At 43.5% G+C, this 14,780-nt stretch overlaps 1 protein-coding gene across 15 annotated transcripts in view; it reads left to right on the forward strand.

The window, feature by feature from the left end:
* PTK2 (protein tyrosine kinase 2) overlaps positions 1-14,780 on the forward strand; it is a 330,274-nt gene that overhangs the window by 82,950 nt on the left and 232,544 nt on the right. The gene's annotated exons all lie outside the window — the stretch shown is intronic.

A 14,780-nucleotide genomic window follows, 5' to 3' on the forward strand; every position in this document is an offset into this window, starting at 1 on the left:
TTATTTCTTCAGGTAGTAGTAGTGTATGTGATGTGTTTGGAAGCATTTTGTGTATGGCTAGTTTCTCAGCTTTACCTGAAGAGTAAGTCAGTTTCATTTTTAATTCATGTGGATTTTCCACACAGCTGCAGGAAAAAGAGACAACTTGAAAAAGAGGCTGTAAAAGCATAAATATTGGCATGAGAAGTTGAAGGTAGATATAGTACCTGCAGCTACTAATTTTTTAAATTAATATATTATCAAGTTGATAGCACCCTTTAAGACCAACTGTTAAATAATTTAAAACACTGAATACTTTGTTAAAAGGCAAATTGTGTATGACCCGTGTTAAATTTCCTCCAGTCCTTGCCACTATTTTTGGGGAGCAGTGACTTACGTAACGCTTGAAAGGCTTTGGACAGTTAATTTGCAAGGCATGAAACTGGTGTTACTGAAGATTTCATATAGTAGAGTCAACTGCATTCTATACCATCTGTTAATAATGCTGCTTGCTGAACAGATTTTTTTTTTTTTCCCTCTGGACCGGGTTCCTGACAACTGGCCACAACATTTGTATAATGCCGTAAGGTGCTTACTCTACCACAAGTGGACTCATTTGGGAATCATGTTTGATAGAGATGTGAGGAGTAGTGACCCCTGTCTTTGTTCCTGTTTTTTGAATCTCCTTTTCCAAATATTTCAATTGAGATTGACCTTGAAAGCAAAGATTACTATCAAGTAGTCATTTAGTGTTTGTACCTACAACAGTGAAGCTGCTCTCAAGGGTCCATATAATAAGCCATTCTGGAGATCTGTAGTTCTGGCATAAAAATCAAGATGCTATATAGCAGGGATGTAAACTTTCGATTAATTGACTAATCAAATAGTCGATGCAATTTGCAACCCAAGGCTGTCGCTACACTTCAAAGATGAAAGCACTGTGGGGAGCATGGGCCCAGCAGGGGAGTCACGCAGTCCCCTGCTGGCCCCATGCTCCCCGCGGTATTTCAAAGCGGCAGCGCTGCAGAGTACTCAAGGTCTGGCCTCGGGCTCCACATAGCACTGCCACTTTGAAGCACCCTCTCCTCCTCCCCCACTTTCTGCCTCTTTTTGATAGAGGCAGCAAGGGGGAGGGGAACCAACTAGTCAACTAGCATGTCGACTATCTGATAAGCATTTGCTTATCGGATAGTCGATCATTCGTTCACATCACTACTATATAGCTCAAAGGAGAAGCAGAATAATTTCTTCTACCCTTATTCAGCTTTGATGGAAGCTTTTGTATCCTGGTGTAAAGAATGGTCTAGAATGATAATACTTAATTTTGCCATGAGAACAGGAAATTGGACTAGATGACCTCTCAAGGTCCCTTCCAGTCTTATAATTCTGTTTTCCAGATACTAGTTCCACATACTATAGTTCTTAAAGATAGAAAAGATTTGTTAGCTCATCTAGTAAATCTCTGTGAAAATGTAAGATTGCTCCCTCTGGTACTTTTTCTGAGGTTTTATCATTCTGCTAACTCTGGCGCGTATGTTAGAGGACTAAGGGAAGACTCATCACAGGGAAGGCATTTCAGCTGTATTTCCACTAATAAAATACAACGTTTCATGCAGATGTGGTTGCCTCAACTCAAAAAAGATTTCTTGGCATTGGAAAAAGTTCAGAAAAGGGCAACAAAAATGATTATGGGTTTTGAACAGCTGCCATATGAAGAGAGATTAATAAGACTGCAATTTTTCAGCTTAGAAAAGAGGAGACTGTGGGATATGATAGAGGTCTATAAAATAATGAATGGTATGGAAAAAGTAAATTAGGAAAAGTTATTTCCATGTTCTCAAAACACAAGAATTAGGGGTCACCAAATGAAATTAATAGGTAGCAAGTTTAAAACAAACAAAAGGAAGTACTTCTTTACATCACATACCTGTGGAACTCCTTGCCAGAGGATATTGAGAAGACCAGGATTTAACAGGGTTCAAAAAAGAGCTAGATAAGTTCATGGAGGTTAGGTCCATCAATGGCTACTAATCAGAACGGGCAGGAATGGTGCTCCTGCCCTCTTTTTTTTGTCAGAAGCTGGGAATGGGCAACAGCGGTTGAATCACTTGATCATTACCTGTTCATTTCCTCTGATGCACCTGAAGTTGGTAACTGTCAGAAAACAGGATACTGGGCTAGATGAACGTTTAATCTTATATTCTTAATTTTCACTATGACTCTTAATTTATCTGCTGATTTGGATTCAATCTATTAGAGCTAGTTCTGCTTTTGCTGTGGATAAGTTTTTCCGTTATCCTCAATTTAGCCATTTGCTGGGTCCAAGTAGATCTACTCAAGTTGATCTAGTAGGGAGGAGGCATCTTGCTGGAACTTTTTCACAATGTCGTCTCAACAGTGTTGAAGTTACTGCTAACTAATATTGAAGTTACTGCTAACTTTCACTCAGTGGTATAACAAAGTGGGACCTCCCTAGTCTGGCACCTGAGTGGTCCTGAACAGCAGAGTTTGCCAAACCAGGGGAGGTTAAGGCTCTCCACCAAGCTGTTAGCCCTGCTCCCCACTGCAGGCCCCCCCTTGGCACTTCCCACCTGGGCTGGGGCTACGCTTCCCAGCGCGCTAACCCTGGCTGGGACTGCGCTCTCGCCGCCAACCCTGGCTGCACTTCCAGTCTGCAGTCTGGGCTGTGCTCCTGGGCACCGATCCTGCTGCCTTTGATCAAAACAGGGCTATGCTCCCTGCTGTGCTGCCCGCCCTCGCTGGCTTGGGCTGTGCTCCCAGCCATCGGGCCCCATTGCCTCCCACCTGGCAGAACTGTGTCATCGTCCCCCCCACCCTGCTGGCTCCACTGTCACCAGGGCTATGCTCCTCGGCAGGGCTGTACTCTGTGCTGCCAGCCCTAGCTAGCCCCACATTCCCCACCACCAGCCCAGTCCTTGAACCTGGCCATCATAGGCTCTCTGGTCCAGCAATATCCATGATAATTCCACACCATGCATGCTGCTGTATCAGAGTGTCCTGGATTATAGAGGAAGCAAAATGCAGGACAATGTAGCACTTTAAAGACTAACAAGATGGTTTATTAGATGATGAGCTTTCGTGGGCCAGAAGAAAGCTCATCATCTAATAAACCATCTTGTTAGTCTTTAAAGTGCTACATTGTCCTGCATTTTGCTTCAGCTACCCCAGACTAACACGGCTACATTTCTGGATTATAGAGGTTTGACCTGTAGTTAAATTCGAATCACCCATTTCCCCAAGAAGGAATATGAAATGTATACTAGTTACAAACCTTTGGAAACTGAAAGCATTTTCAGAAAGCAGTGGAATGTGTAGACCATGGGTTCCTAAACTGAGGGGCGTACCCCCCTGGGGTGTGTGTGAAGAAATTTCAGCCGGGGGGGGGGAGGGTGCAAGGTGAGCCAGCCAGCCACACAAACACACACACACACCACCACCCCATCAATCCCACCCCAAGTTTTACTGCTATTTTTGTTTTTTGGCCCTGGTCAGTTCCTTTTTTTCCCCCTCAAGTTTTGCTATTTTTTTTGGGATGAGGGCCTGAGGGTTTCTCAAAAATCAAAAAGGGGGCGTGATGCCGAAAAGTTTGGGAACCACTGGTGTAGACCATAGTCATTTGATATTTACCTGTTGAGTTTGAATAACTATTGGCTGTATTATCTAAGATGTCTGCATTTATTGGGTAACTGAGCTCTTGGCAGTATAGGGCAGTGAACATGCTAACTACATCACTGCTAATCTGTGTCATTTTAGAATTTAACCATTCATGTGGTTAGCAAAGAGGCCTGCAGTTGACATTTTTGATGAATTGTATATTGTTCTGAAATCCCAGTTGGAGGCGTTTAATGTCAGTCTCTCCAGGCAGCATTCTTGGACATGTAGGTTACGATATAGCAAAGCACTTCAGCACGTTCTTAAATTCCATTGAAATACAAGTTTACAGTTAAGTACATGCTTAGCGTTTTGCTGAATCATAGCCATAGTGATAAAGACCGTCTTTTCATGCCTTGTAGGCTTTACAAAATAATTCAAACTAGGGATATTTGAGGATTGGTAACTTTTTGTTCAGTTCATTAGGTTGGTTATCTAAACTTCCTTTCATCAATGTCTTAATTGGTTTTAACAGTAATAATGTAATAGATACTCTAAGATTTTTTTGTTAAGAAGGTTTATTATAGACTTGGTTATAGTGAACTTTAAAAAAGCCAACAACTAGACATTTTATAGATAAATGTAGCCCATAAAGAATACAGTGCTGAAGCGTGTTCTGTTATCCGATTGTAAGCAAAATGAAACAGGCTGTTTAATGAAAATGTTTTTTTATAGAATGGAGACAATTTAGATCTGGTGAAGACAGCTTTTGTTTCCTGTAATACAGCCGTGAGTCATTGCCTCAGGATTTGTTGCCTGAAGGCACCCTGTGTGGGTATTATAGGGCGGTAAGAAATGCAAGTGAACTGTTCTGTTCTGCTTGTGTGGTGAGTTGGAAACCATTCTCGAGAGTGTTGTGTGGACTCCTTATTTCTTCATATGCAGGGCTTGACAAACTGCAGTGAAATCTACTTGCCAGCCCCGCACTGTACATGTTCCAGACCCGCATTGCGCATGCGCGCGCCACCGGTTAACGGGTGACCAGCTGAAATCTACTCACCACGGGCGAGTAGATTCACTGATTTGTTGATCCCTGTCCATATGAATCCCTAATAAAGGAAAGTCTAGAGCAGCGTTTCCCAAACTATGGGCCGCGGCCTGGTACCGGGCCGCGGGAAAAAAATACCGGGCCTCGGCGTGGCTGCCAGGGTGTTCTGGGCTCCCGGACTGCCTGTTCAGCACTGGGTTTCCCAAGCCCTCAGCTGGGCTGGGCGGATGCAGCTGTATGTTTCAGGCTCCCAGCAGAGGCATAGTGAGGGTTACCAGGGGAGCTCTTATTGCTGGCTGTGGAGGGGGGAGGAAGGGTTAGATAAGGGCCACAGGGAAGCAGGGTCGGCGCAGTAGAGGTGCCCGGGAGAGATAGGGAGGGGAACCGGCCGGCGGAAGCAGGGCTGGCCAGGGGAGATCGCGGGGGTGGGAACCAGCTGGCGGGGGCAGTGAAGCTGGCTGGGGGAGATTGCGGGGCAGGGCTGGCCGGGGGGGGGGGAGAAGGGAGTGGGGCTGGCCAGGGGAGATCGTGGGGTGTGGGGGGGGAACTGGCTGGCAGAAGCAGGGCTGTCTGGGGTCGGTGGGAGCAGTGGGGCTGGCCAGGGGAGATTGCGGGGGTGGGAACCGGCTCGCGGGGGCAGTGAGGCTGGCTGGGGGAGAAGACCGCTGGGCTGGCTGGCGGAAGCAGGGCTGGCGGGGGGGGGGGGGGGGGGAAACAGACTGGCAGAAGCAGGGCTGGCTGGGGGAGGGGGGAGAGAACCGACTGGCAGAAGCAGGGCTGGCTGGGGGGGGGTGGGCGGGAGCAGTGGGGCTGGCCAGGGGAGATCACAGGTGAGGGGGAACCGTCCGGCAGCAGCAGGGCTGGCCAGGGGGTGGGAGCAGTGGGGCTGGGCCAGGGGAGATTATGGGGGAGGGAGGGAAACCAGCTCGCGGGGGCAGGAAGGCTTGCCAGGAGAGATCGGGAGAGAATTGGCTGGCGGACACAGCCGGGCAGGCTGGAGAAGAATCGGCCAGCAGTGAGCAGGACAGTTCAGGGCGCACGCAGATCCTAAATAAAAATTTAAAAGCAGTGCCTTTTAAATATCCCCACTGCTGACTGAGATTTAAAGGCACTACAGTGTGTCAGAATGGAGAGAACCTGGTGCATTCACCATCCGGAATGAGAATATGGATAAAAAATTCCAAAGATGGTGTCAGCTTTCTAAAAATAAATGAGCCCCTTTTCAATACATGATGTGGTGGTGCATGGTTTTATTGGATTACAGTCCATTTTTCCAATCCACATACCCTTAACTTGCTGGTAAGAATATTGTGGGTGGCTGTATCAAAAGCTTTGCTAAAGCTGGCTCTGGGGATTTTGGGAGGATCAAAAACACCGTATTTGCATATTCGTAATTTGCGTAATGAATACGCAAATATGCAAATGACCGTTACCGGTCCTCCTAATGCTCGTGAATGGATATACTGGTTCCCATGTCAAAAAGTTTGGGAACCCCTGCACTAGAGGAAGTGGTAGAGAGGTGTAAGTGGTTTGCACACCAGTAAATCTGTTATGGTTTATGCTACCAAAAATTTATGCTGCTCTCCTATCTGGTTAAAGGAATAGAAAATCTTTATTTAAAGAACAAATGCAATAAAAATGAAGTCACATCAGAAGTTTTCTTAGGTCCTCTGCTGCCACATCGTGCACTATAGCCACACATGTATGGTCAGACTTCTTATTCCTCACTGTGACAAGATGGGTGAGGTAACCTTGTTTATTGGACCAATTTCTGTTGGTGAGGGAGACAAGCTTTATAGCTACAAAGAGCTCTTCTTCACATCTGGGAAAGCACTTCTAGTATCATAGCAAAATGGAGTTTTTTACGACTTTTCTCCTCTCTTGCTTCCAACCCCAGAACAATCTGAGATATATGGTAAGAGCAATGAGCTATTACTAAGGCTGTGAATTGGTCACGGAAGTCATGGCTTTCCAGGATGGATCCTTGTGACTTCTGTGGCAGGCATTTAGTTGATCATAGTTGATCATCATTGCAGTGAGGAAATGTTTGTAGGCTTTCCATCTGTTGTTCTGACAGTGTCTGGTGATGCTTTTACTTGGAGTTTCCTGGTCTGCTGGGAGCTGTCTTCTGATGATGAGCTTGGAGAGATTGGCAGGTTTTTTGAAGGTCAGAAGTGGGGATTCAGGAAAGATTTCCTTTAGGATGGGATCTCCATCAAGTATAGCTTGCTCACCTCCCCCCATTTCAAGAGATGAGCCTAGCAGCTTAAATTCAACAAACTAACTTACTAAGCACTTGGGTCCTAAGACTGCAGATGTGTTAATGGTCTGTTACTGGTTCCATAAAATATGTACTAGTTACTTATGCTATATAATGTATACTTCGCATTTTTCTGTGATGCTGGGAGTACCTTTCACAGATTTGAAGAGCTTTTTGTGGCTCAAAAGCTTCTCTCTCATTGGCAGAAGTTAGTACAATAAAATATATTACCGTACCCACCTTGTCTCTCTAATATCCTTGGACCGACACAGCTCAGCTACAGTACGTATTGCTCATGTGTCATTCACAGCATCAGAAAATTCTCTGGCTTCGTTTTGCTTCAGACTACACCTACACATAGTAAGAAAGTTCTAACCTGGGGAACTTGTTCTCTCACACTTTACCTGTTCGTCTCTGTAAAGTAAGGAAATATTGTCCCTAACTTACAGATGGGAAATAAGGTAACTTGCTCATGGTCATAATGGAGTTTAGTAGCAGAGCTGGATAGTAGAATCAGCTTTTTTGATTTCCTGGCCAGAGTCTTAATTACAAGACCATCCTTCTTCTGCCGCTTACCTTTAACTGTTGCACTGTACCAAACACATTGTCATCCCTGAACAAGTAACAATAACAATTGTTACCTTGTACCAGATATATGACTGAAATGAACAAGAACTTGAGCTATTGCTTGTGCTGTTATGTCCTTAAAGCTGAACAGAAGTTTGACAGAATTTGGCTGCCTGTGCAGTATTGTGTAGTTTCAAAATCTTTAAGGGGAGGAGACACTTTGCATATCACTAGATCTCTTTGGTTCTCTTCAACCCAGAAGGAGTTTGGTCATTGTTCCTAGGCACCGATAACCGAGTATTTGTGGTGGCTTTATGCTCTAATCTCTGTTTCTTTGCAGTGAATAACTCTTCCTTTAAATTAAAAAAAAAACAACCACGCAGAAGAGAGCCAGAGATGCAAAATCAGGTCTGTGGCCACATTTCAGGTGGTCTGCGGCTTGAGCTCAGCCCCCCCCCTTTCCTCCCTCTCCCTGCAGCAGGCCTTGCACCGCCCCATGTGGTTAGAGCAGGGAAAGCCCTGAGTCTACCCACCAGATCCGGCTCATGGGGAAGAAGTGGAGCCAGAAATGGCTCCATGTACTGCTTCTCCCCCATCCCTGGCTGCGGGAACAGCAATGCGTAGACACACTGCCTAGAGAAGTGGTTCTCAAACTTCTTGGCCTGTGGACCACCTGGCTCAATGCAAACCTTTCTGTGGACCACCACGTGTTATCACTGTTAATTACAGAATTATGCCTGAGCTACTTTGTTAGTGCTCAGCTAGGGACAATGGTTTAATTTAAATAATTAAACAGATGATGCATTTTAACTTTCTCATGTTAGTTTATCAAATTTCATTTTAAATAAAGTAAAATGTTAATTTATGTCCAACATAAAAGGTTTCAATGTTTTCTTTATTTATGGCAGGGCTGGGGAACCTTTTTTAGGTCAGGGGTCACTGACCCACAGAAAAATCAGTAGGGGACCACACAAGTGAGAAGCAAAAAAACTCCTCCAAAAACCCCCAACCCTCACTGATGTGGCCCCCAACTGAGACACCTCACTCTGGCACTCCAGCCCCACAGGGTGAGGGGAAGGGACAGGGAGGACTGAGATTCAGGGCTTCCCATAGGCCAGATTAACTTTTCTGGGATTCCAGATTCAGTGGATTTTGTGGACCCTGTTAGACTCTGGAGTGGGGACAAAAATGAGGGATTGAGAGTGTGGGACAGAGTTGCCAGTGAGTGGAATACGGATGGAGGTGCAGGATCTGTGTGGGGGTAGGGTGTCTGGCTGGGGAGGAGGGCGCAGAAGTGGGCTGGGGATGTGGGATTGTATGAGAGAAAGTGGGAGTGCAGGGTGCGGGCATGAGGGGAAGTGGAGTCACTTACCTGCCTTTGCACCCCATGCTGCTTCATGTTCCAGGCGTGGCCACTAGGCCAGTGGCTCTCAAAGTGCAGTCCACGGACCACTAATGGTCCATGGCCGCCTTACAGGTGGTTCATGGGAAGGACACCCCAAAATAGCATTGCTCTAACTGCCATCCTGTGGGCTGGGGCCTGGCTGCTCACTCCCTGCTGACCTGGGGCATGCGTGGTGTCTCCCAACAACAGTCCACCCTCACCAACAGCCCTTTGTTACCAACTACAGCTCACAGCACAGCATCGCCCTCTGCCCCCACCCAGCCCGGTGAGACCGAGCGGGATGGGTGTGGGGCACAGGAGGTAGAAGTGACACCCAGGATGACAGCGGACTCAGGAAGTGTATCACGGTGGTGGCCAGGCCTTGCAAATGCCAGAGTGGGAGGTGAGGAAGGGGTGGAATGAACCATTTACTTATTGCTCTGGGTTGGGCTTCTTCCTTGAGCCATAGCAGCCCAGAGTATTGCCCTGGCTCCCTGTCTTTCCTGCATGTTATCTCCGTCTGGCCGCTCGGGCCCATGGGGAGTACACGCAATGTTTCCATGGTAACCGGTGGAGCAATGCCTTGGGAGTCCCTCCTAGCCCCACTGGGACCGTTGGGGCCAGGCTGCCGTGGTTCTGAACCACTTCTCTAGGCAGTGTGTCTACGCATTGCTGTCCTCCAAGAGAGGGGGACAGCTCCTTACTGAATGTAGAGGGGACACTTCCTCCCTAGGAAGGTTGCAGTGGGAGGGAGGGGCACACACAAAGATTTGGCAGCTGCTTGTTCCCTCTTGTGGGCCGATGACTGATCCTTTCTCCTCCCTTCCCCTGAGCTGGTCTGGCAGGGAAGGTCTGGGCTTTCTTCACCTTATTCCCTCCCCCTCACCACATGCCATCTGAGTGGGAAGCCACAGCTGGCAACACAACCTTATGTCTGTGCAGCAACTGCAAAGAACGGCCATACTAGGTCAGACCAAAGGTCTATCTAGCCCAGTATCCTGTCTGCCAACAGTGGCCAATACCAGATGCCCCAGAAGGAGGGATTATAACAGGTAATCCTCACATGATCCCTCCCCTGTCACCCACCTCCAGAGAAACAGGCTAGGGACACCATTTCTACCCATCCTGGCTAATAGCCATTGATTGGACCTAACCTCCATGAATCTATCTAGCTCTTTTTTGAACCCTGTTAAACTTCTAGCCTTCACGGCATCCTCTAGCAAAGAGTTCCACAGGTTGACTATGCACTGAGTGAAGTAAAACTTCCTTTTGTTTGTTTTAAACCTGCTGCCTATTAATTTCATTTGGTGACCCTTAGTTCTTTTATTGTGGGAATAAGTAAATAACTTTTGCTTATTCACTTTTTCCATACCAGTCATGATTTATAGACCTCTATCATCTCCCCCTTTAGTCTCCTCTTTTCTAAACTGAAAAGTCCAAGTCTTTTTAATCTCTCTTCACATGGGACCCGTTTCAAATCCCTAATCATTTTTTCTTGCCCTTTTACGAACATTTTCCAATGCCAATATATCTTTTTGGAGATAAGGCGACCACATCTGTATGCAGTATTCAAGATGTGGGTGTACCATGGTTTTATATAGAGGCAATAAGATCTTTTCTGTCTTAGTCTCTATCCCTTTTTTAATGACTCCTAACATTCTATTTGCTTTTTTGACTGCCGCTACACACTTGAGTAGATGTTTTCGGAGAACTATCCACAACTTGAACTTGAAATTTAATGTTGATAAATGTAATTTGCCATTTTGTTGCCCAATCACTTAGGGCTCACCTAGACTATGCGGAAGATTCAAAAGAGGATATGCAAATTCCACGGGAACTTGCATATCTTCTTCTGATCTCACTTTTGAAAGCAAAAGTAATCAAGACATGTTTTTTCGGCAACCCCCCCTTTTTCAAAAAGCCGTGTAAACCTCATTTTTTGAGGAAAAATGGCTTTTCGAAAAAAGAGGGGTTGCTAAAAAAATGCGTCTTGATTACTTTCACTTTTGAAAGCTCTGATTTCGAAAGTGAGATTGAAAGAAAAAATGCAAATTCCTGTGGAATTTGCATATCCTCTTTCGAATCTTCCGTGTAGTCTAGATGAGACCTTAGTTTGGTGAGATTGTTTTGAAGCTATTCAGTCTGCTTTGGTCTTAACTATTTTGAGCAGTTTGGTATCATCTGCAAATTTTCCACCTCATTGTTTACCCCTTTGTCTAGATCATTTATAAGTAAGTTGAATAGAATGGGTCCCGGGACAGACCCTTGTGGGACTCCACTAGTTACCTCTCTCCACTCGGAAAACTTCCCATTTATTCCTACCCATTGTTTCATGTCTTTTAATCAATTATCAGTCCACAAAAGGACCTTTCCTCTTATCCCATGACAACTTATTTCACCTAAGAGCCTTTGGTGAAGGACCTTGTCAAAGGCTTTCTGGAAACCTAAGTATACTGTATCCACTTGATCCCCCTTGTCCACATATTTGTTGACACCCTCAAAGAACTCTAGCAAATTAGTAAGGCATGATTTCCCTTTACAGAAACCATGTTGACTTCCCCCAACAAATTATATTAATCCACGTGTCTGACAATTTTATTCTTTACCATAATTTCAACTAATTTGCCCGGTACTGACATTAATTGCCAGAATCACCTTTAAAGCCCTTTTTAAATATTGGCGTCATGTTAGCTACCTTCCAATCATTAGAGCCGATTGAAAGGATAGGATACAAAACACAGTTGTTAGTTCCGCAATTTCCCATTTGGGTTTTTTCAGAACTCTTGGGTGATTGCCATCTGGTCCCAATGACTTGTTACTGTTAAGTTTATCACTTTGTTCCAAAACCACCTCTAATGACACCTCAGTCTGGGACAATTCCTCAGATTTGTCACCTAAAAAGAATGGCTCAGGTTTGGAAATCGCTCCAATATCCTCAGCCATGAAGACTGAAGCAAAGAATTCATTTGGCTTCTCCCCTATGACTTTATCATCTTTGAGTTCTCCTTTAGCATCTTGATCGTCCAAGGACCCCACTGGTTATTTAGCTGGCTTCCTGCTTCTGATGTACTTAAAAAACATTTTGCTATTACTTTTTGAGTTTTTGGCTAGCTGTTCTTCAAACTGCTTTTTGGCTTTTATTATTATATTTTTATACTTAATTTGGCAACATTTATGGTCCTTTCTATTTTCCTCACTAGTATTTGACTTCCACTTTTTAAAAGATATCTTTTTATCTGTTACTGCTTCTTGGTTCTCTTACTGTGTTTTTTAATTTGTGTGTGTGTGTGTGTGTATATATATATATATATATATATATATATATGTTGGGCCTCTATTATGGTGTCTTTGAGAAGTTTCCATGCAGCTTGCAGAGATTTTACTTTTGTCACTGTACCTTTTAGTTTCAGTTTAACTAACTTTCTCATTTTTGTGTAGTTGCCCTTTCTGAAATTAAATGCTACAGTGTTGGGCTGCTGAGGTGTTTTTCTCACTACAGGGATGTTAAATTTTATTACATTATGGTCACTATTTCCTAGCGATCCAGTTATATTTACCTCTTAAACCAGATCCTGCACTCCACTTAGGACTAAATCAAGAATAGCCTCTCCCCTTGTGGGTTCCAGAACAAGCTGCTCCAAGAAGCAGTCATTTAAGGTATCAAGATATTTTATCTCTGCATCCTGTCCTGAGGTGACGTGTACCCAGTCAATATGGAGATTTTTGAAATCCTCCGCTATTATTGAGTTTTTTAAATTTGATAGCCTCTCTAATCCCCCTTAGCATTTCATAGTCACTATCACTGTCCTGATCAGGTGGTTGATAATATATCCCTACTGCTATATTCTTATTGGAGCATGGAATTACCATCCATAGAGATTCTATGGAATGTTTTGGCTAAATTAAGATTTTTACTTTATTTGATTCTACATTTTCTTTCACATATAGTGCAACTCCCCCATCAGCACGATCTCTTCTGTCCTTCTGATATATTTTTTACCCTAGTATGACTGTGTCCCATTGATTTGTCCTCATTCCACCAAGTTTCCGGGATGCCTATTTTATATATATATATATATCCTCCTTTAAAACTAGGCACTCTAGTTCACCCAGGTTGGCGAGCATAGTGAGCAGGGGACACCACCCCCTAGTCTGTTTAATTTAAATTAATATGTCCTTTCTTACTGATTAAATTAAACCATTCTCCTTAACTGCAGCACTAGCAAAATGTCTCAGACATAATTATATAATTAATGTCAAGCTTTCATTAGCAACTGGTGATCTGCAGAAAGGTTTATATTGAGGCAGGTGGGCCATGGGCCAAAAAGTTTGAGAACCACTGCTCTAAATGGACACTTCTGGTTGTCTGCATAAAACAACACTGAGAAACCTAAATGGTAGTGATGTAATATGTAAGCACATAATTTAATGAAATACATAATGGAGAGCATTGTGTGAGCTGTTACACCCAGGCAAATGTGGAGATTGTGTTAACTTTAAACTAATTCTCCTTTGGTAACAGTTTTAGTTATTTAAGATGTATGTCTGATTATTGAGGATTGTATATATTGTTGTTGTATCCATGCAAGTCCCAGAATACTCAGAAACAAGATGGGTGGAGTAATACCTTTTATTTGACAATTATTGGAGTGGTATATTTTGTCCCCCCTGAGAGTCTATAATATTTGTTTAGGCTGAATCGCTTTTTTCATTATGTTCAGTAATGAATCACAAATTTATAATGTGTTTATAATGGAATCTGCCACTAGAAGAGGGGAGGTGGGAGTTTTGTAATGTTTGTATACATAAATGCTATATATGTACAAACCTCTCCCCCCCAGTAGTGCACACTGTTATAGAAAAAGTGTTCCACAACATAGTTAATAAACATTTCATTTCAATACATAACATAAGCAGGTGATTCAGCAGAAATAAATACTATGTGGTATATTGCATGTGCTTAAATATGTATTTAACATAATGTAAAATATTTTTATTCTTGGTGCCTAGACATTTAAATCAAATCTATCTTTAGATAATCTTTTTATATACGAAGTGTAATATGTGCAAATAGATAAGAATATGTGATGCTTTGCTTTCTCTCAGCTGCAGTAGAATAAAGTAGTGATTCGAAAATATTTTTAGCGGGGAGCTAGCTGTGGTACTGATTACAGTGGACATTGTGGTGTCCTGTTTCCTTAGTGTTAACTCATCTGACACCAATGTTTTGATCGATTATTGTTTCTCCTTTAGTTTAATTCTAAAAAATGCAGTTAAGTTAGGTTCCTGATCTAGAGCTCAGTCCTGCTTCCATTGAAGTTTTGGAGAATTTCTGTATATTTTATAAAACTACGTTTACTAAAAAATAGTCTCTAAAACTGATGGAAAATACCAAGTAAGTAGGCTTTTTTTCTGGTGGGGGAAACAGGGGGGTTGTTTTTAACTAAAACATTTTTGTTTTGCTAGATACCCTACATTTTCAAGTTGTTCATTGTTCCATTTTTCATTGTTTGTATCTTATAAGGAAGTTATTGAAAATCAAATGTCAGGATAGGTTGCTAAAATACCAGTCATAAATTTAAAACAAAAATGGTTGGGGGAGCACCTTTACAGACACGACCTGGGTCAGTCTTGATTTGCAGCTCAGTCAATTTTAGAATCTGCTGTCAGTTTTGTAAACAGGAGTCTGCTGTGTGAATTGAACAGAAGGGTGAGATTAGCATATTAATAAGGTGCTTGCTAATCGCCTTTCCTCCTGCCCCTCCTTTCATCCCTCCTCCCTTCTGAATGAATCTAGGAATACAGACACACACAACACACACACACAGTCAGTAGTCACATTACTGGCTGGTAGCATTCTGTTCAGTAGCTCACCCTGGCAAAGGATGGCTGTGCTTTAAATTGTTGAAGCATGAGATGATTCTGTAACT

Source organism: Pelodiscus sinensis, chromosome 2 (assembly GCF_049634645.1).
Source record: "Pelodiscus sinensis isolate JC-2024 chromosome 2, ASM4963464v1, whole genome shotgun sequence".
NCBI lineage: Eukaryota > Metazoa > Chordata > Testudines > Trionychidae > Pelodiscus > Pelodiscus sinensis.